Genomic DNA, 21,159 nt, shown 5'->3' with positions numbered 1-21,159 from the left:
CCATAGCTATATGGGGCGGCGGGAGTCGGCGCTGGGAGCCCCCGTAAAATTATTTGTGCCCTATTAAAACAATTTCTTTCTATGAAACTTAATATCAAATATTAATGATGACACTGTAATCCAAGAAGTCATTGGTCAATCAAGGGATTCCTATTTTTTTCAGGTGTCGAAACATGTATTTCAACTATAATATAATACAATTCACACAATATTTTGCAAAATGGTTAACGTAACCAGTAGGCAAACATTGTCTGTAGTGATACAAGAGTCTCCCCTTTGAAGGAAATAGAGTCCGTGGTGGACTAAGGAACCCATGGTTTAATGCTTTAGCAAGGTCAAAAAAAGTATTACAATTTTTTCCACAATTCATCAAAGTGCAGATCCTAACAATTATTATGTAATTAATCCGATTTTGCTTGTACAACACAACACAATGGTGTTGTTGGATTGTCGATAGATTCCTTTGTGCGTAAAAAATCTTGCATACTGGAAACTAGAGGGAATCATTATGAAGCATGATTTATAAAGGGCTCCCTTAATCAGTTCTGCAGAGAGGCCCAAAGCTGATGTTAGTCATCAATTAACATTATCGACCTGTAAATATCAAGTAGGGTGAAGGCACATAATGGTTCGGATCCAATTAGCCTTAGTGTGCACAAAGTGGACTTAAACACCAAATCAATCAATTACGATATCAAGTAGGTACAGTCCCTATTAGCCTATTTATGTTAAACTTTATATTCTTTGGCAACCTGGAAAGGTCATTATCGAAATATTGCTATTTGATGTTGCTCGAAGTTTTTTTTTTTTGGTTCGTTGCAGTTTCAAGATACCATCCCTTTTCTGTTACTTATAGCTTTTGGGGGAGGGGGGCAAGTACCTCTGTGTACCCTACCATAATATGTGCCAATGCGACACAATATGTTAAAAATTTGCCCCCTCTAGGATTGACTTCGCTCCCCCCCCCCCCCCCTACAAAGAATTCCTGGCTACGGGCCTGATTGAATAGCTTCTTTGGTCATTATTTACATGACAGCTCCTCTCATTGATTGACGAGAAGATTGAAAGGATGTGCAGGGGAGAAACGCCTGTCCTGTAAGTCGTACATTATATTTTCAGCACAATTTCTCAACAAACGCACATAAAGTAAAGTAACAGTGCAATTGTTAATTAGTGTTCGGTACCTACGAGATGTTCAAAGTATTATTTTCGCGGACGATGTTTCAACTTCAAAGCTAATAAATCTTATCTTGCACTCAATATTCAATGAAGCAATACTTAGAAACTGAGTTTCGATTGTGTAAAGGTTTTTGAAAGTTGCATACGTGATGATACGGAAGGCGAGTGTGGAAGTAAGGCCAGAGGCGCAACCACGAATTTTTATCTGGAGGGAGAAAGTACCAGGATAAACGTACCAATAATAATAATAGTAATAATAATGACATTAATAATGGCATTATTATTACTAGCGGTAGTAGTAGTAGTAGTATCAAATACGTTATTATCCTCATAAATTACGCAAAAGGGAGGTAGATGTCTGTGCTAAAGCATTTATTTGGAACAAACGATTTGAAATATTTTTTCAACACCAGGAATTTTACATTAGCTAATAATTGAAAACAAGCACACAAACTGTATTTTTGAATGGCAGAAAATGAATGATAAATGCATGCCGAAGATATTTGTTTGTACATATAACATGTATAACTTTCATATGTTTTACACATATGCAACATGGAGCGACATAAAATAAGAAAATACATATGCAAGATTCTAACACTAAATTATGTACGTATTCAAAGTTTTTTCATTACATATATTATATACAAAACATATTATTTACATACATCACATTACAAAAAACAATTATATTACGAGCGAAGCGAGAAAGAAAATTTTTTGATCCAATTTTTGCAATTTAAAACAATATTGATTTAATAAGGGACAAATAATATCACATGGCGCTAAGGCATTCTCTCTTTCACATTTTTTTTAAAATTAGATTATTTGGCGCCCATGGCCGACTCCCGACGCCCCCTAGCTACGTCTCTGAACTTGACGAGACTCAGAAAAGCTGGCACTGCAAGCGAAGCGAGCAAGAAAATTTTACGAAATGTATTTTTATTTGTATAAAATTTGAAATAGAAGGGGGCAATTTCTCCTCTGTGCCCCCTGCAGGTGCCTTTGGCCATCAATGTCCCCCCCCCTAGAATTGACTTCCGTCGAAGGTTGGGGGACAATGCCCCTGCCCTCCCCTGTGGTTACACCACTGAGTAAGTCCGAAATTTGGAGGAACAAATTGAATCAATCCTGCTACAGCAACTTGTTTTTTGGGAAGCGATGATGACTTTATTCCAGGCGATTTTCTTCTATTATTATTGCACGTGGCAAGAGCACAAACAGGATGATTTGTTCTCATTCTACCGGCATTCAAGAAAAAGTGTGTATAAGTAAATAATAGACCCATTTATCTCAAGCTTCCGTATACGATAACGAAGTAAGTTCCATTCTGTCCGCTTAATGACGTCATAGCGCGCACAGCATCATGGGAATAAATCTCGGAACCTCGGGAATGGCATACCTTATAAAGGTACCTTGCATCAGGCATATAACACGCACAGACTATATCCTACGATATGAAGCACAGATAAACTGCTTGTTTTGTTTTTTTTACAAAAAAAACACATTTCTGAAAACAAGCAATTCTACATAAGCGAGGATATGGTACGCGTTTGTTTGAGTTTGTGACGAACTGCATACCCTTGGGAAAGTCAGGCTGTGAAATACGCAACTATTTCATGTATATGTTACTAGAAATGCGAATGCGTGATAGGAAGCCAGTTCCTGTTTCATTCTATATTATTTGTGGGATAAGCATAGACCCTGACCTAGGAAGGTGAGGAACTTTCTGCCTCGCCTCAATTTCTCAAGAAGTATATACATCATAGACGTGCGCAGACCAGTGATGTGCCGTATACTATAAGCAGAGCGCAAGTTTACGTCTAAATCCGTTGTCTACACGTAATCTACGCGTATATTTCATTGGGTTGTAGTTTACATAGACTACGTAGACAATCTAAATTGCATTAAAATTAATTTTCAAGGCTTTCATGAAAGAATAGTGACATTTTCAACTATATTCGTTCCTAACTAAATGGTTTCTTGTGTGTGTGAAATAAAATAATATGACGAAAATTTAAGGAGAGAAATAATTATCGAGGAAAGGTAAATTTTCCTACAACCCTGTAATTGATAATAGCACGTGTCCAAGGTGGGGATAAGGGGGCTCGACCCCCTAGAAATGTTTCAGTTTACACTAGATAAAGTAGGTTTTTGGCTTCTTGAATAATGTGACGATAATTTAAGGAGAGTAATAATTATCTACGCAAGACAGAAAATGTTCTATAACCCTGTTATTGATAATAGCATGTATCCAAGATGGGGATCAGGGGGGTCAAGCCCCTTCCAAGGGAAATCTTTCAGTTTACACTAGATAAAATTAGGTTTTTGGTTTCTTTAAAGATGCGACGATAATTTAAGGAGAGAAACAATTATCGGGGCAAGATAGAGAATGTTCCATAACCATTTTATTGATAATAGCACGTATCCAAGGTGGAGATCAGGGGGTTGAGCCCCCGCAGGAAATCTATCAGTTTACACTGGATAAATTAGTTTTTTTGGCTTCTTGAATAATGTGACGATAATTTAAGGAGAGTAATTATTGAGGCAAGACGGAGAATGTTCTATAACCCTTTTATTGACAATATTGCACGTAAACGTTTCTTGCGCTTTCATTGTTGTTGTTGCAGCGAGAGCGATCATTGTGTAAAGATTTGTTATCATTTGGAAGCTGCACAACAAAGCGTGCCACGAGTAGGACGATTTTTTGTATTATTTATTCTTTGGAAAGCGGGAAAGGAAACGTTCTTAATAAGAGGTGGAGTCGAACTACTTGTAATATTAATGAAACGTTTTATCTGCGGAACATTCTAGAATATAATGAAGACATAAATACCTGGCTTCAATTTCGCGGTTGACTAGTACAACAGAATCTGTTAGTAATTCGAAAATGAAGAGGACTAGTAAACTACCGAAGTCTACTTCTAGTTCGTGTCCAAAGTTGAAGATATGTACGTCTGTGGAACTCTAGGAGACTCAGTGTAGTGCTAGTTCGGGGCTTGAGCCGAAGAGATCGAAGGTCTCTAAAGTGAATATTTCAGGAGTACCGGATATTGGGGCGGTTTATTAAGACATAAATAAGTTGCACAGATCAACTGTAATTTTATTTGTGCCCGAGCCAAATTTCGTGTATGCAGTTCGAGACATTCGTGGGATAAAAAGGACTTTTATTTAAGCCAACTGGGTTCGACACACACTCTAACACTTAACCACTACAAAGCCGAAAATTATATGAATGTCGAGAAGAGAAAGCAGGAAGATGTTGCATATGTAGATATTTTAGCGGAATTTTCAGACTCAGCCAGGACCCGAACCAGGGTCTCTGGCATGTCGTGCCGTTGCTCTACTGGCATACCTAGGATTTTCGAAAGGGGGGCGGGGGTGTTACGTATACTTTTTTCGGTAGTCAGTCCTTATTTTGCCATATTTTTCTGACTTTGACGTTCATTTTTTTTAGAAATACGGGGCAAAAGGAGGGTTATGACCCCCATCACGCCGCTGGAGATAAATGAGTGAACATTTTATCATATTGGAAGTCGAAACATTAGATGTGTTGGGAACGGAAGGGTTTTCACTGTGCATTAATTGTTTCTCGATCCAGCTGTGTTCGAGAAAACTTCCTTTGTTTCGTGCCGATATATGACAAGACTGCGGAATAGGGTGTATCGAAAAAAACTTTTTTTCGAAATGTTAAGGTGGCTAGTGCGGAAAAGTGGCCATTTGTGATCAAAACACGTCTGATTTTTGCAGATTTTTTGGAGGTCGTTTAGGTGGCGCGCATCGACCTTGAAGTTTTGATAGTGATTTGGTTATGCAACACGCACAACAATTTCACAAAAATGTCATTATTTGGCTATTTCATGTGTTTTTTTCTGCATTATGGTCATTTATTGTTTTGTTTATGGCTAATATGTTACATTCGTGCCTTAGGGGTGGTTTCCTATGCTGTTTAGGTATGCTTTTGGTCAAAAATTGTCAATTTGAGGCTAAAAACTCCATATATTTCTATTGATGGTTTCCAATTGGTTTCGACTGTGTTTTATTCGAAGGTTTTCCGATATAAAAGACTAAATAAAATATTTTGGCTTTCTAATTCCTAGCAGTTCCTCAAATACTGTCCAGCGCTTTGCTTATTTTCATAGCTTATTATGCTTTGAAAATAACCCAGAGCTCACCACGAGGAGGTGGCTGGACTGCGAGCTCCACCCACCCAAATGATGTTGGCACACATAATTTTACTAAGGGGCAGGCCAAGATTTTCTTCTAGTTTTCTCCTTGAACTTTATAGTCACTTTTTGTTCGAAATGTCGGCATATGTTCTCTAGATTCGAATTTCGCTTTGATGTAGCCATCACGTGCGCTGGCGCCGAAAACGGAAGAAGCAGCCTCTGTGATAATTTTCACAAGTCGATCCACTCCTTGTGTGTGGCAGGGGAAGTCTTGAATTTCCGCTATATTTTTGTTTTTATTGTAGTCATCTACTTCTTCATTTGTAATATTATTGGCCAACGTAGGCTCGTGGAGGGAGCATGAAGCCCAATCAATCATGTCATAGTATTTGTCTGCATTAAAATTGATGGTTGGTAAAACAAAAGTGCGAATTCTTTTGCCTTTTTTTCAATCCTCTTGCTTTCTTAATTCTTTGCCAACCAAAACTTCTTATTTCTGGGATTTTGTCGGTTATTAAAGCCAGCAGGAGATTTTCAGGATGAGAAAAGAATGCGTTTTGTTGAATGACCCTATTAATCAGGTCTCTCAAGTGGTGTGGGAGAAATCGGGACAAGTAGATCAAATTCCACATACTACAAAATGAAGGTGTACGCACCGGTGTGGTTTGGGACCAAGAAGGAACCATCGATAACTGACGGAGCCCGACACCTCTGGAATTTGATCCACTTGTCCCAATTTCTCCCACCCTACTTGAGAGATCTGATTAATAGGGTCATTCAACAAAACGCATTCTTTTCTCATCCTGAAAATCTCCTGCTGGCTTTAATAACCGACAAAATCCCAGAAATAAGAAGTTTTGGTTGGCAAAGAATTAAGAAAGCAAGAGGATTGAAAAAAAGGCAAAAGAATTCGCACTTTTGTTTTACCAGCCATCAATTTTAATGCAGACCAATACTATGACATGATTGATTGGGCTTCATGCTCCCTCCACGAGCCTACGTTGGCCAATAATATTACAAATGAAGAAGTAGATGACTACAATAAAAACAAAAATATAGCGGAAATTCAAGACTTCCCCTGCCACACACAAGGAGTGGATCGACTTGTGAAAATTATCACAGAGGCTGCTTCTTTCGTTTTCGGCGCCAGCGCACCTGATGGCTACATCAAAGCGAAATTCGAATCTAGAGAACATATGCCGACATTTCGAACAAAAAGTGACTATAAAGTTCAAGGAGAAAACTAGAAGAAAATCTTGGCCTGCCCCTTAGTAAAATTATGTTTGCCAACATCATTTGGGTGGGTGGAGCTCGCAGTCCCCCACCTCCTCGTGGTGAGCTCTGGGTTATTTTCAAAGCATAATAAGCTATGAAAATAAGCGAAGCGCTGGACAGTAATTGAGGAACTGTTAGCAATTAGAAAGCCAAAATATTTTATTTAGTCTTTTATATCGGAAAACCTTCGAATAAAACACAGTCGAAACCAATTGGAAACCATCAATAGAAATATATGGAGTTTTTAGCCTCAAATTGACAATTTTTGACCAAAAGCATACGTAAACAGCATAGGAAACCACCCCTAAGGCACGAATGTAACATATTTGCCATAAACAAAACAATAAACGACCATAATGCAGAAAAAAACACATGAAATAGCCAAATAATGATATTTCTGTGAAATTGTTGTGCGTGTTGCATAACCAAATCACTATCAAAACTTCAAGGTCGATGCGCGCCACCTAAACGACCTCCAAAAAATCTGAAAAAAATCAGACGTGTTTTTGGTCACAAATGGCCACTTTTCCCCACTAGCCACCTTAACATTTCGAAAAAAAGTTTTTTCGATACACCCTACTGCGGAAGCTGTGACGGACAATTTGAACACTTGCTTGTGCTTAGGCCTGAATATGAACAATTTGGTGGGTTTGAGCTTTTATAAGAGCTGCATACATGGGAAGACAAGACACATTAGTGGTGTTCAGGCTCGAATCAGGGAGAAATATTCGAAAACTGTGTGCGTCCAGTTCGCAGCCAACAGTTTGAATATCACATCGTCAAGTGGATTGTCCATCCATTGTGTAACAGCTTCGTGAAGACACTCAAATACACCATATGGCCTTTTAATGCTAGGCCTTGTCTACCAAGAGAGAGTAAACCTTTCTTGCCCCCCCTCCCCGTTTTGCCACCAAAAGGGCACCACTGGCCTTAAGTATAAACTTGTGAAGTTGTATCTACACCCCTTAAAAATATATTGTCCCCCCCGAAAGGAATTTCTGGATACGTGCCTACACTTCATTTTGTATGACAGTACTTTCTACCTTTGATTGGAGACTTTATACTCTGTCCCAACTATCTCTGCTGCAGCAAGGCTGCACATAGTGGCAGAGAAGGGGGGATCGAGTGGGCAGAGCGAAGCAGTACAAGATGCTCTGAAAGCTAGTAACTACAGCAGGTTTCCGCCGTTCCACACAATCCCGTTCCCTCTCATGTGCTCATTGGTAGAGCCTTCTCGCGTCACTACTTGCGCAGAGACTTGCTTTCGTTCGCTTGCTCCAGCGAAGTTCTTTTCTTGTGTATGGAGCGACCGTTCAAAATATTCTTGGGTAGAACGCAACGCAGCACACCGTGCTTTCATTGTTGAAATACCATTCGCAAGATATTATTTTCCGCACCCTGTATTAATAAAATGAAATGAAAGATAAATCACATTTTCAACTTTTTCAATTATAAACATTGTTGAAAAATGCTTTAAAGTATTAATGTTAATTTTTCAACAAGGCCGTAAATTTAATTTTCTTAATGTATTTTTCTTGTAGAATTCCAATTGATACAAAAAAGTGTTCCATTTTCTCAGGATGACGATAAGACCAAATAATCTTTGCTTATTGTCAATTGTGAATATTCGTCTGACGAAGACCCTGTTAGAGGGTGGAAACGTTACGTTTTTATGTATATTTTTTATACTATAAAAGCTTTGCTTCGTCAACATTTTAATGACATGGAAACAAGGCTTAAGTGTTACAACGGAAATTAAAGCTCAAATTACTATACTTTAAGAAAATTATTTATTTGAAACCCTTGAATTGACGTTTTAAGTTCTTTTTATGCACAGATAGGCTAATCAGGACTGGACCTACAGTTTAAAGTGGGATCAGAACAACTGTGCAATGCGCTTCCACAATTGTATCGAACCTCTTGAGTAGCTACAAGGCGACGACTTTACCACCACGCCATTCGGGATGCCTTTATTTGAAAACAGGGAATAAAGGTAAACGAGCAGCAGAGTGATGGTTTTTTCGTTTCATAATACTTAAGTACAATTTTACACATGTTGCCTCCGCACAATGCCCAAAGTCCTGTTTCACAGTTCTTCACGAATTATACTGGTTTGTTCTGCAGCTGTCTTTGGAAGTAACAGTAACATTTTCGAGCAACATTAATTGTAAACTACTTACTTTATGAAATTAGTACCTGAAATTCAGTTATTTTTCACATAACTAGTAACTAAGTTCAAAGTTAGTTGTACACTCCTGTTCACATAAAGTGTCACTCTTTATAGGGTCGAACAGTTGAAGTATGTACCAATTGATGTGAACAGAAGTGTACAATTACCATTTTTTCACATAGAAAGGAATTTTCTTCTGTTCCATTTTTACAATTTGTTGAATCATATCCTCGCCTGAAAGAATGGATGAATTAGTGATTATTGAAATCGTGAGACCATGAGAACAATCTTATTTATTGCCAAGAACCAGAATGTATCTATTCCAAGTGTATTTTAATTAGAATAATTTCGACATAAGGCTATATAATCTCCAACAATCCTCATTGGTATACCACAGTTCAACAGTAATTCTGAATAATATATTGTTTGCTCAACACAAATACAATAAAATAATGTATTATTTTTTCATATTTAAGTACAAGATGTGGATTTTATTGCCTCTGTATTTACATATAGTATATATTAACTTAGTTATAATTATATGGTTGATTTAGTTTATTTTACTACGCTTTTCTGCCATTTTTGTCTAATCGCAAAGATGAGAACGAGTGATAAATGATGAAACTTATGAAGGATCACATACAAAGAATACCCATGCCGGGATTCGAACCAGAGACTCCTAGCGTCGTAACGCGCTGCTATAATCACTCCAACACGGAGACCAGCAGTTATAATTGAAGACTAAAATTGGTAAACGCTGTAAGTGTCACAATAATTCAAACACCGTTTTCCACGTTAAACTTTGAAATGTGGCATGCTTTATAATGTGGTAAACATGAAATGTGGCTAGTAGCCCTCTAAGTAGTTCAAAGGGCGTGTAAAGAGGTCACTAGTGTGCACGTTCTTACGGGCTGATGTGCGGAACGATGCGATTTCCCAACACTTTCGCTTTTGGCACTTCCAACGTTTACCACTTTTAGTCCTCAATTGTTTTGAGGAAATGGAGCGTGCACATTTCAGAGACAATTTATGTCATTTTTGCTCTTGGTTTATTGTGAAATGGATGAATTGGTTGTGTAATGTATTTAAATAGTATATGTTGTATATAATATGTATTAAAGAAACCTTGAATACGTACACAATTTAGTGTCCACGTCGCTCCATGTTGCATATGTGTGAAACATATATTGTGCATGAAAGTTATACATGTTAATGTAAATATATATATATATATATATATATATATATATATATATATATATATAATTTTCTGTCTTTCAAAAATAGTTTGCTTGCTTGTTTTCCATTATTAACATGAAATTGAACGTGTGGAAATAATAATTAAAATTGTTTGTTCGAACACAAATGCTATAGCACCAACTTCTACCCCGTTTTGCATAATTTACTAGAGTAATAAGGTCTTTGATACTACTACTACTACTAATAACAATAATAATGTTGGTCCCGGGTTCGAATCCCGGCTTGGGCTGGATGTTTGTGAGTGTCCATTCATCAATTTCATCATATCATCACTCATTAGCCAAAAGTGGCACAAAGCCGAAGCAAATCAATAATAACAATAACAATAATGTTATAATAATAACTTTATTATTATTATTATTGTCATTGGTAAGTTTATCCTGGCACTTGCCCCCCCCAGACAAAAAAATCATGGTTGCGCCTCTGGTATAATACATTCTAAAGTACTAGAAGAGAAATCCATGAGCAAATTTTATTGAACAAAATTATCAATGGATCAACGGAAAAGCAGGAAATTTTAAATTTATTGAAATTCAATGTGAACAAAAATAGGTTTGCTTTTGCATTTGCCTCGCTTTTGCAGTAGATTGTACTGTACATTAGTCACGTCAATTGGTAAAGGTATTGTAATATATAAAATACGGTGTGAAACTGTGTAATCGATTTTCATTCTGTATAAGTACGGGGCGCTGTTTTGCTTGGTCACGAATCCTGAAACCGCCAGTGCTAGTAGGTTATAATATAATTGTAGGAAATTTCCTTGAATTAATACATATTGTTCAATACCAACATTAGTACTTTTTTATGTTCTTCACAATCAGTGCTATATTCCAACAAAAAATCAAAGAATTGTTTGTTATTATACCTCTAACCATTTAGTTAAAATAAGCACGATGTAGATATTTTCGCATTGAGTATCCAACATCTGATTGTATCTGGACTGAATTATGTAGTTGTCACACTTGTTTGAAGCACCTTTTCTAACCAGGAGTTGATTCATATGTGTGTTGTTGATCTGTGAGAAACATTGTAGCTAGACAATAAAGAATGAAGCAAACAATGTGGTCAAAAAGTGCGCCATGGAAACGTGAATAAAGGACATTTTCACCCTTCAAAAAGGGGTAATTGAACGATTTTTAAATTTTCTCGGCCTTTTGGGACAATTTCATGGGGGGGGGGGTCGTAATCGGGCATTTTTTTCCTCCGGGGCTTCCTTCAGGGAGAACATTTATGTCAGTGAGTGGTGGGATTGGGGCTATATATATACACTATGTGGAAGAAAGTCATTGGACACCCCGGTTTCAACTCTGAAACGAACTCCTCATGGAAAAGAGAGTACAGACGGGTATATATACGGCAGCAGAAGGCTTCTCAGATCATTCGCTGATAAAATGACGGACAGGAAAGAGATCAGCATGTTTGAAAGAGGGATCATAGTAGGCTGCTCCATAGGAGGTATGAGTATACGTAGCATAGCTGATGCCCGACAGGTCCCTAAATCAACTGTAGCCTTTGTCATCAAGAAGTGGAAGGAAAAGGGACGCTGCAGCAATGCACCACGAAGTGGAAGGCCACGAAATTGGACAACCGGGACAGGAGAGTGCTGAAGAGAGATATTCGAAAAAAACAGGACCCGTCGAATGCATTCGATTGCAGAAGAGTTTCAAAGTGCGACCAATTTGACTGTTTCGACCAAGACACTTCGCAAGGAGGCCCATGCGCTCGGTTATCATTAGGGAACGGAACTTTATGTGCTAAAAAACTCAGAAATATTTATTTTTTATGTGTCATAAATGTTGAAAATATGTGATAAAAACAGGAAAATATGTGATAAAAATGAAAAACATTTGGTAACAAAAACAAAATATTACATGCATTTTAAACACCTAAAATCAGTTTCTAAATGCTTACCTCTTAGCGAGCTATTTTTTGGAAGAGTTGCAGTGAATCACCATAGTTTTCTCCAAATTCTCCGCTGTAAATCTGTGACGATTGTCTCTAAAAAGCATCTTATATTGTGAGAAAGATCGCTCCACGTCACAAGAAACAATTCTTGCATATTTGAAGCACGAAATGTCACTAACGCTGAAGTTTTCCAAAGCTTCTTCTTCCTCTACTTCACCTTCCAAAACACGTGCAATTTGGCACAAAGTTTGAAAACCTTGGTTTTTCCCAAAAATTTCCGTACATTTAGACATTAGCACTTGTGAGTTAGATCCAGTGAGTTCTTCCAGTTTCGTTTCTACTATACGGACTTCACCCACGGAAGCTGCCAAAGTGTTCGCGGACGATTCAAGCTTTCGTATGGAATTAGAGAGAAAGGATAGGTTTGTTGAGATGTATGTCAATTCGACTTTTAAGGAGGGATCCTTCAACAGTTCTTGCAGAATTTCTATAGACGATGCGTCTTCTTTGTCGAGATCGTTTACAACAGATACAAAATTTTCAAAGTTCTGGGCATAATATACAGCTGCATCCAACCAAGTGCCCCACCGCGTAACTACAGGTGTAGGGGGAAGGGGAACCTCAGGACATTTTTGTTTAAAAATGTCTATTCTTCTAGGCGACTTGATAAAAACTTTCTTCCCATTTGAAACCAGTTTATCGACATTCGGATAAAGAGCTCTTATCTTTTCACATATTCTATGCAACGCATGAGCCACACATGTAACGTGCACCATTTTGGGGTAGCTAACGGCAAGGCCTACTGCAGCTTTTTTCATGTAAGCTGCAGCATCTGTCACTAGGAGAAGGACATTGTCAAATTTTATGCCTTCCGGCCACAATAGCTGCATTGCTTCGTTAAAAAGCCTTGCTATCGTTACATGTGTAGCCCCAGCTAGCTCTCTACACACTAGCAAATAATTTATCGTTGAGACATTTACGTCATTATGTAGCACTCCCACAATCACATTTCCCACTTTTCTACCGGTGGAGTCTGTAGTTTCGTCAATACATACCCAAATATTTTGATTCGCACATTGTGAGCGAATATGTTGTAAGGTTTGCTCGTAACACCTGTGCAGATACGTTTTTCGCAACGTTGATTCGTCAGGCGGTTCGAAGTTCGTATATTTCGAGAGAAAGTTTCGTAAATCAGGGTTCTTTAATTTGAACAGTGGAATATCTGCGGACACAAAAGCTCTCCACAAGTCCATTGAAAACGCGGACAATTTCGACGGTTCCCCAGAAGTAGATGGTGTTTGTTGCCCGATAAGTGCCTGTCTGCCGCTCAAACGCGAAGAAGCAACAACATGCTTGTTGCTACCTAAATGCTGCGTAATTTGCGAACGTTGGTCAGCTGCGATAGATTTACCACACGGTTGGCAAAATAACACTTTGCTATCAGTTGAAAACACATCCTTATATTCTTTACAGAACTGTTGCAAACGAGATGAAACACTTGCCTTAACTTTTGGCATATCGTACGAGAAAACACCCACTGCTGCACAAGCACCGAATCAGAACATGACAAAAGCAGAAACACTCTCGAAGCTCTGCATTACGTTGTGCATTTGCCTCATCTGGGTAATATTTTCCCCCAGTAGGATCGTAGACGAGGCGCCAAAAGTCTGCCAGCGAGCTTGTTCAAAGACAAAACAAACCTAGCACTCTCGATATGAAAGAGGTGCGGATAATAAACATTTTTCCTTGGAAGATTTCGAGGTAGCTGAAGTCAATGAGCGATTTTATGTATGTAAAATAAAAATTCGCAAAATATGTATTTACATACGGAAAACTGGAAAATATGTGTTTTTATGTAAAATAAAATTTGCTGTGTTGACATATAAGGCTATGATCAGAATTTTGGCAAAAACGAGGGTCTCTGTCTTATCGCAGAAAATACATTTATTTACCTAAAGTTCCGTTCCCTAGTTATCATGGTCGAGCCGCTGCCCACAAACCCCTGATAAAAAACAATAAACGGCAGAGACTACGCTGGTGTAAAGAGCGGAGAAACTGGACGGTGGAGCAATGGCGGAAGGTCCTATGAAGCGATGAATCGCGCTTCGCACTGTTTCGATCAGATGGGAGAGTGTGGGTATGGCGATTACCCGGAGAACGTCTGTTACCCGAGTGTGTAGTGTGTAAAAGTGTCGGCCCCCCTATCCCTCGTTTCTATCCGGTCCTCTGGATTACTTCCTACTTTCATCCCTCAATCTCTCCTTTCACCTCACCCTGTGTGCAAAGCGAGCAGATTATATTTGCGCCGGAATTACAAAAGGGGGGTTTCACATAACAATTTATATTTTTATGTCCCTGGTTCGTTTACACATATACAGCAAGTGAATATACAATTGGTTAAATGGACAGTACCGTAGTTCTTGAAATTATAACATTCTCGTAGGATATATTGGTTTATTATACGTAGTTATATATATACATATTTTACAGAGCGTTTCCATGAGTGCTTTGCATAGACCAAAATTACCAAATCTCTAAATCAATATAATTGCGCACCTATGGCATAACCATCGGCACTTCCCTTACCACCGAGTTAGCATAACTAACTCGGTGGGCCTATCCTCAGCTTAAAATGATATTCCGTTACAAATGCGTTTCCTTACGCCTTCACTCCTTCTTTTGGGCATCAATTAATCAAATACGGAAATATCCACATATTCAAAGCTTCTTCTAAAAGGGGACTTGGGACAGCAACAGGGGCTGGCATAACCAGATGCTACAGTATTTTATCCAGTATAGCCACCATAAGTGGACTAAACTTGAGGAGACGTTCCTCTCTCGTCGATCAATGGGGAAACACTGTTTTTTGCTAAAGCCCACTGGCCTTTTTTATAGTCGGGGTAAACGTCCGTGGACGTGGACCCCGTAGCGTTGGAAAATTCCACTGCCAACGGTCTTTTGAAAGACACCTAGCTCCCCCAACCGGGGAGGTAAAAAACAGGGGAATCTAACATCCAGCAAAGCACAATCCAATAAGCATATACACTTACATGCAATAATGACATAAAAATTACACTCATGGAAACATATTACTTAACCCTACACCTCGTAGCTGGCCAGCAATTAATTATTACAATATACCAAAACCAGTAATGGTCAATCCGACCGTTACAAGTGCCCACAGTGAAATATGATTGTGGCGGCATCATGTTCTGGGGTTTGTTTCAGCTGGCATGGCGTGTGTCCACTGGTACCGGTGTATGGCCACATGGCATCCTACCGAGATATTCTCGACAACTCTATGCTCCCTACGTTGTGGCGTTTCTATGAAAATCAAGAATGTGTGCTCCAGGACGATAATGCGACTTGTCATGTTTCCAGAGCTACCATGGAGTGGTATGCAGAAAATAATGTCACCCTACTGGATTGGCCTGCTCAGAGCCCTGACCTCAACCCTATCGAGCATCTATGGGACGAACTGGAGCGCCGATTGAGGTCACGATCACCTCGCCCTTCTATACTTCCAGGGTTGGTGACTGTACTGCAGGAGGAAAGGCGGAATATTCCACTCGGTGTACTACACGACCTTGTGGCTAGTTTACCACGACGAGTGGCTGCTGTTGTCGCTGCCAAAGGCGGACCGACCTCCTATTGATTGCAAGAAAACTGATGGTATCCGCTGACATGTGGTGTCCAATGATTTTCTTCCACATAGTGTATATACACTATGGCACTATGCCCTATCCGATAACTTAATATTAACATATGTTTTCTTTGTATCAAGGAGACATTTAACCTCCTTCTTGTTTAGGGTTACAACATTTTTCAAATTATAATTCCTGTAAATACGAAAGTCCTAGAAGTTGCGAGACATGAAACAGAATATAAAATAACATTAGTAATAACCATTCTCGATAAATGTGTATGTATAAAATGGAGAATCGATATATGAATATATTAAAGCGCAATGAAGGGTAGCTCAGATGGGCTAATTATAGCATGTTTATGCACAAAGAGCACTAATCTTCACGTAATTTTGGTTGTTCCTAGCTGCCATGGGTATATAATACAAAAAAAAAAATAGATTTTTACACTACGCTTTTATGTTTCCTCTTGTTGCGACTTGCGAGTATGTGTAATTCAACGGCGGGAGTAGGAATCGGATATTACAAAGAAAAAATGAATTAACTGAGTAATCATCATATTTATTATTATACATTATGCCCTATCCGATAACGTAATATTAACATATATTTCCTTTGTATTAAGCGGACGTTTTCCCACCCGTATTTTCGTCGTTCTTAATTTGGCTTTATAACAATTTTCAAATTATAATTCCTGTTAAGAAGAAAGCGATAGAGGTTGGGAGACATGAAATAGAATATAAAATATTTCGTTTAATAACTATTCTTCTCGATAAATGTGTATGTATAAAATAGATAACCATATTTACTAACCATGAGGGAAAGTAAGATATCGCGTGAAAAAGGAGCAAGTTATTAATAACAACTATAAAAATAAAAGTTCAGTCGCGTCCTTTATAATATGAACACAGTCCATCTTTGGATGATTAATAGATTCCTTATTAATCATTATTCTTAGAAAAGAAGTCTTCTTGTCATTATGTTTTTAACGTTTAATTGGTTTAAAACGTGTGCTTTTCTGCTCTTGCTTAAAACACTGTTTAAAACATTTAATGCAAAAAACTTAAACAAAAAAAAATTGCCAACCCTATCAGGAACCAATTTCACAAGCAATATTTTTCGCATGACTGGAGAACATGCACGCGGGAGGCGATAATTTTTTTTACAAACAGCAATGCCATATCTTAGAATTTCGGCCGACAGCAAGCCAGTAAACTAGCTTCAGAGAAATAACGCTTGGTGGCGGAGCATTCGTTCGTCGTCTTTTCAGCTGCATTCCTATGGTACGATAAAAATATTGTTATTAATTTAATAAAGCATCGAAGAAGAATACGTCAGTGCAAAATAAATTTACATGTGGAATGAACACAGTCACTTTGGTTGTCGTAGCTATGAAATGGAAAAGTAAATATGATAAGTTCGATTTCGGTGATTGTTTTCAAAATATTTGCGGAAGATCGTTTTCGCTTTTTGGTATTCACCGTGAATGTTATTCAAGTGGTTTGAGATAAAACCAGTGGCGGCGCTTGGGGCGCGTGAGGGGGCAGTTGCCCCAAACTTTTTGCTACTTTTGCTGCCGCACTATGCTAAACATTATGTATGAAGGGAAAAGTAAACTGTCCGTGTCCCCTCCTTCCATTTTGATATCTTGCTCCCGTAGTATTAGAACCCAATCGCCACCACTGGATAAAACTAATAGATGTGCTAAAGATGAACTTGTTCTGTTAAATTGTATGAAAATCGTAAACAACTTTTTTTTTCCCGTGTGTGAGATAGAGAACGAAGGCAAGAACTGTTAATCATCCTACTTGCGTACGCATATCAGAAACTCATTTATCTGCAAACTAAGGATGAATTTAACTACGACTGGAATTGATTACGCAATAGATGACTATGGCAGGATAGTTACTTGGCGTGATTCGTGATTCGAACAAATTTTGATTAAAAAAAAGTTGGTAACAACAATACGTACAGCTACATTCTGTCGTGCTGTCGCCTAACGAGAAAAAGAACCTAAACCCAGAACTGTAGGGTTCTTCTTCTTCCCCTCCACCTCAAATGAAAAGAAAAATGACAAAGGAGCTCGACCACTATTCGTAGGATATTCGAGCTTTCTCATGAGTGATAGTTCTTCCTATGTAGTCAGTATGTGTGTGCGAATAAATCACCGAGGTGGGTTGTAAAAAGAGAACGAAATTAACAAAAAACTAGATCGAAGATATCTGGGTGAGGGAAGGGTGGAAACAGGCATGTATCCAGGAATTCCTTTCGTGGGGGCTGAACACCATCTTTTAAAGGGGTATAGATAGAACCCCACAACTGTTTGTTTAAGGCCAGTGGTGGCGATTGGGTTCCGAACGTGAGGGGGGTAGACAAGGCATAGTGTAGAGGCAAAATATGGGGAGCAACTATCCCCTAAATCGTCGCCACTGTTTAAGGTTGCCATTTTAATCACAACGTGAAATCGGAACTCTTTTACCACTCAACTCCTCTGTTTCCATGCATTAACATTGTATGCCGTAACCATCTGAGTATGTGTTTTTGTCCATTTCTTCTCATAAGGCATCAAAACATCTTTGGTGTCTTTGAGTGTTTTTACGAAGCTGTTACACACGCACGGGATGGACAATCCACTCGACAATGCGAAATTCAAACTGTGGGCTGCGAACTGAATGCAGACAGTTCTAGAATATTTTTCTACGATTTGAGTCTGAACACCACTAGTGTGTTTTGTCCTCCCATGTTTCCAGTGCAGTTCTTATAAAAGCCGAAACCGACGAAATTGTTCATATTCAGGCCTAAGCATCGCGAAACAATTAATGTACAGTGTGAAAACCCTTCCGTTCGAAGGGTGTCGAATTCAGTAGGCTCAAACAAATGTATTTTTTTATGCCATGAAATTGATTCAAAACTTTGATTTTCAGTTGATCTGTGCAGCTTATTCCTTTTTTAATAAGCAGCTCCAATACCCAGTACTGCTGAAATATTCACTTTAGAGAGAGAGAGAGAGAGAGAGGCCTTCGATTTCTTCAGCCCTTAACCCGAATTGGCACTATATTGAGGCTTCGGAAGTTCCGCTGTCGTCAATGTCTTCAGCTTTCGACCCGAACTGGAACTAGTAGTAGACTTCGTTACTTTACGGTATTTAGTCCATTTCATTTTAGAATCATTAGATATTATAAAGCAACCAATTACACTGGCGGATCACTAATCTACTGTATGAACTGTCACACCAACCCCTGAAGTCTCATTAACCGAATCTTTGTACAGATCAACCGGGAAATGAATCCGCGTATTTATATCCTCATTATATTCTAGAACATTCCACAGATAAAACAATTCGTTAATAATGCAAATAGTTTGACTCCTTCTCTTATTCAAGAACGTTCCTTTTCGGGCTTTCCAGAGATTAAAAATTACAACAAATCGTCCTACTTCTGGCGCTACCCTTGTTGTGTAGCCTCCAAATGCTGACAATTGATTGATTGTTTGATTGATTGATTTAAAATTGTTTGGGTGCGTCGGCACTTAAGGCCATTTTGCACCCTTCTATATATACGGGGAAATGTCCCCTTATCTAAAATTCTGACTTAATTTTAAAAAAGGGGTGTAGATAGCCCCTTGGGAAAAACTAAAAGTGCAAGGTTGTAAAGAGACCTGCACGAGACAAACACGACACATTAAAAAGTCAGAACAAACTAAAAACATCCTTACAGACGGTGGAAGAGTCAAGCTCTTCGCAAACAACTAAAAACACGTGATAAAATACTGCTGTCATCACCCAAGAGGGATGACAAACAGCCGGAAAGGTTAAAAGTCTGCCGGAGGTAAGCAAGATCGACACATTCAAAGAGAATGTGTCGAATGCTTAAAATAACATTACAAACACGACATAACGGAGGGTCCAGCCCTTGTAGCAAGTGACTATGCGTAAGACGGCTGTGTCCTAGACGCATGCGGGTTAGAATGACATCTTCTCGCCGAGAGGTACGGGACGAGGAACGCCAAGCACCTGTGGTGGGCTTAATAGCGTGAAGCTTGTTCCCCGTTTCCGTATCCCACTCGGCCTGCCAAGTGTCAAGATGGCGACAACGGAACATGTTCTGCAGGTCGCTAGCTGGCAAAAGGTGGACGAGAACATCGCCGTCTGCTGATGCAGACTTGGCGGCAGCGTCAGCTGCTTAGTCTTACGTAGTGCTCAAGTTAGCTGTAACAACACCGAAAGCGCAAGAACATTTTACGTGCAATATTATGAACAACAGGGTTATAGAACATTCTCCGTCTTGCCTTGGTAATTATTTCTCTCCTTAAAGTCACATTATTCAAGAAGACAAAAACCTAATTTTATCTAGTGTAAACTGAAAAATTTCCTGGGGGCGGGGGGGCTCGGGCCCCTGATCCCAACCTTGGATACGAGTTATTAACCATTAACAATAACAGGGTTATAGAACATTCTTCGTCTTACCTCGATAATTACTTCTCTCCTTAAATTATTATCACATTATTCAAGAAGCCAAAAATCTAATAATCTAATTATAACTAGTGTAGACTTAAAAATTTTCTTGGGCGGCGGGGGTTGAGCCACCTGTACTCCACCTTGGATACGTCCTATTATGAATATCAGGGCTACAGAACATTCTTCGTCTTGCCGCGTTGATTATTTCTCTCCTTAAATTATCGTCACATTATTTTATTTCACACCACAAGAAAAAAACAAAAACTAATTTTATCTAGTGTAAAACGAAAACTTTTGGGAGCTCGAGCCCCGTAAGCCTCCCCTTGTATCCGTGCCTGGGTGGAAATGATAACGTCTAACAACCATAATTGTCTTTTGGTAGACAACACTGTTTAAAAACTCACGCCACGCGACTGTAATAACATAAAGATGATAGATCATACGTGTTTTATATTATTTGAAGGGAAAAATCCCCTCCAAAAAATTTCGATAGCGCAACTTCCGCCATAAATCCCCACTGTGGGCACCCCTGACGGTCATTAGGGGGCATCATTGTGTTATTTATTTCGTCCTGTTTTACATTGCGAAGTTAAGGCTGTGGAGCCTCTTCTTCCACTTGACCATGTTTACACAATTTTTTAATATGGATAGTAGTCTACATTGCAGTATAAAAAAAGAAGAAGAAAAAAGCAATATATATACACACTACCGACAATAAGTTTAAGACCACCAGGAAAAAGTGCCAAAAATCAGTAGAAATGAATGTATTTCGTAATTAATGTACAAGAAACAGATATAAGAATCTGCTTGGCAATGTACAAACATAGGTACAGCCACTATACATACTAATGTCACCTCAAATTTTGCTTTCATCAATATGCCCGCCATGGGCCTTAATGATAGCAGCGCAAACACGTGGCATGCGCTCCAATAGTTTTTCCAGATAGGATGGTTGAATGTTACGCCAGGCATCGTTGATGAATTCCCATAGCTGTTGAGTGTTGCTGTGTAACTTCTTCCTGATGTCCCTATCGATTTGGTCCCATAGCAGTTCAATTGGTGAAAGATCAGCAGACTGTGGTGGCCACGTCATGAGAACTA

This window comes from Lepisma saccharinum (assembly GCF_977018435.1).
Source record: "Lepisma saccharinum chromosome 12 unlocalized genomic scaffold, izLepSacc3.1 SUPER_12_unloc_1, whole genome shotgun sequence".
Lineage (NCBI taxonomy): Eukaryota > Metazoa > Arthropoda > Insecta > Zygentoma > Lepismatidae > Lepisma > Lepisma saccharinum.
Note: the sequence above shows the minus strand (reverse complement) of the source record.